This window comes from Suncus etruscus, chromosome 5 (genome assembly GCF_024139225.1).
Source record: "Suncus etruscus isolate mSunEtr1 chromosome 5, mSunEtr1.pri.cur, whole genome shotgun sequence".
NCBI lineage: Eukaryota > Metazoa > Chordata > Mammalia > Eulipotyphla > Soricidae > Suncus > Suncus etruscus.
In genome coordinates, this window is record NC_064852.1 from 60,825,104 (window position 1) to 60,828,198 (window position 3,095).

Below are 3,095 nucleotides of genomic sequence, written 5' to 3' on the forward strand. Positions count from 1 at the left end.
ATATCTTTGTGTTGGATAAAAGTATATTGTTTATATTCTTTTAAATCAGCATCATGTTATCTTCAAATGTTGTCTTTTAAAACTCTATTAAATTATTTAACATTTATATGTCCTCTATAACTTTATTGCAAGTTTTTAATATATGTAGGAAATATGCTGTGGTGTAACAGTGAGTTCATATTGAGTCATTAAATCAATAGTAAGAGAAGCATATAATTAAAATATTTAGCTTTCTTATTCAGAATATGTTATATATCTGTATCTTTATGTATGTTTCTTAATGATTAGAGGAATTCAAGTCACAAATAGAAAAATATATAATTTAATTTCATAAATATCTAGAATTACAAAGAATAATATGAAGCTTTGGTAAAGGTTTATAATATAATTTTCTTTTTATTAACCTTGTTTAAAACTAGCCTATGGCAGGCTATGAGCTCTGTGAAGTCAGCTTCAGTATAACTATTCCTGCTTTTACTACCACCAGACCAGTGCTTAGATCAAATGGAGCAGGAAGAGGAGGGTTATAATATGATGTTCATATACTACTATTGATGTATATATATATATATATATATATATATATATATATATACTTACATCTACTCTGGGAAACATCTTATCTTATATATATCTAATTGTTATAACTTCAAAATTTTCACTTATATATACAGCAGATGCACAACAAAATATAGAATAGTTGTATTTTTTTGTTTGGGGAAAGGTGATCTTATCTAAAAACTGAAAAAAAACTGTTAAAGTAGTTTATCATTTTAAGAAAAATTCTGTAAATTACTTAAATAGTAATTTTTACTGTTTTTATTGTTTGCTGTCACTATTTCAATTCACGATTCATTCAATTCACAGTGAATTTTAAGTACTGACCTAAGCTAAAGCAAAAAATCAAAAATGTGAAGGTGGAAAAAAATAAACATAAAGTATTGATTCATAATTATAAGAATAAAATTAAAATTATCATAAAATAAAAGCATCCATAATTTTTCATTGAATATTAATGGTTGAATTTATATTGATTTCTAAATAAGATAATAGCAGAGAATATAGTTTATAGTACTACTTAGGATCACCTCATAATGCAAATTAGCAAAGGTTTAATTTTTTAATGTATATCATACAAATATATTTCCTCAATGATTAAGATTCGCTATAGGCCATTTATAGAATGACAGATTGTGTTCTTTGACTAAAAAACAAAATCTTAATGTTTTAGTGCTCTTAAAATTAATCTCAACAGTTAGTGCAGTCCTAACCAAAGTCCTAATAGATTTCTTAATAAAAAATTCATGCAAAATCTAAATGTATATAGATTAATAAAGATCTATGCATAAGTAAATGAATCCTGAAATTGAATGAAAAAAATGTCAATTTTGTCACTAGAATTTATCATAAAGCAGTATCAATAAATCTTGCCATTGAAGGCAGACAAACAAATTGTATTATACAAAACAATGAATTCTAAAAACAAGATAACTGTAATTAAAGAAAAATTGCTGAGTGGATTTTTCAGTGTAACTGATGAGATAATTATTTTGACAATTATAAAAGAGAAATTGATCTTTTTCTTTGCTTTGGATACAGATATCAATTATAATTGGTTTAGAAGATGTAAATTTTAAGAAAAACTAAAGTTTTGTAATCAATATACTGAAACATAAGAAAAACTTCCAGAAAAAATGTTTCAGGTATTCCCATGTGTAACATTCTAGATACATGTTAACATGTGTTAACATTCTAGATGCAAAATGTCTTTCTTTGCTGAATTGACATTACAATTACTAAAAGAGGAAAATAATAGATTTTATTTTATAAAAATTAATAACTCCTACTTATCAAATTACATAGAGCAAGAAAAGCCAAGTCACATGGGGAAAGATCACTGAGAAAAAAATTTTGGAAAAGTAAAAATATTATCAGTACCAAGCTGTGAAGGAAATACCATTAAATAGTGGTAAATTGTTGTACATATATTCCAACAACTAGGATGTATGGTTTTCATTGTAGCACTCTTAACAGTTAAAAAATTGATATCAAGTGGCTAGAGCAATAACACAGTGGTAGGTGTTTACATAGCACATGCTGACCCAAGACGGACCATATGATCCCTTATAGTTCCCGAGCTAGGAGTGCTTTCTGAGCACAGAGCAAAGAGTAACCTTGAGCATCACCGGGTATAGCCCAAAATCCAAAAACAAAATAAAACAAAAAGTTGGAATCAAGTTAAATTTTGTCAATGATAAGGAAACATATTTAATTGATAAAAAAATTTGTAATCCAGTGGACAAAATGAGGTGGAAATATGCTTAATATTAAAAATGCCTCTTAACTGAGTAAATAAATGCATGATTATTTTTATATAATTTTAAAATGTAGAAATTGTATGTTATATTGACATACAAAACTATCTGATTATCTAATATATAATCTTTGGAAACAATAATAAACAATACAATAGTTTATAGAAACAAAATAGAGAATTTTAGATGAATTGTAATACTTTCAATTATTTGTAACTGATAACCCAGATCACAACATCTAGCAATAAAAAAAAAATAATCAAACCGTGATGAAAAGACGTTTTGTATTTTATGTTTCTCTGTCAGATTCAGTATGTTAGTATATATACATCTCAGGTATATTCATGAAATGAAGATCATGAACAGATACAAATATTCAACTGATACACTTTATTCAAAAAATCTCTGTAAAAATCATCATTGATAACATTTTAAAAGTGTATGAAAGTTCAAATAGGTATGAAATTAGAAATGAGCTGACATCTTTCACTTTTTACCAGGTAACCTGTGGGTTTACAATTTGAAATGATTTCTGAGTAGTATGAGAAATGATTAACCAGGAATAATTGAAGGAAAAGCTGTTGACATCCACTTCCATGCCCATAGTTTTTCCGTTATTTTCTATTTAATATTTTTACTCAGAGTGTTGAATGTACTTAAGTTTTGGTAAAGGTCATCTTGCAACTTTTAAATAAAACGAATGGTAGCAAATTCAGAGAAATGTATTTTTATCTTAAGTGTTCACCAAGTTTTCTTTGTCATTGTGTTGTCAGGTATAAA

The 3,095-nt window shown here is 26.5% G+C and overlaps 1 pseudogene; it reads right to left on the reverse strand.

Moving 5' to 3' along the window:
• Positions 1-403: 403 nt before the first annotated feature.
• Positions 404-525, reverse strand: LOC126010006 (uncharacterized; annotated as a pseudogene).
• Between the last annotated feature and the right edge of the window lie 2,570 nt (positions 526-3,095).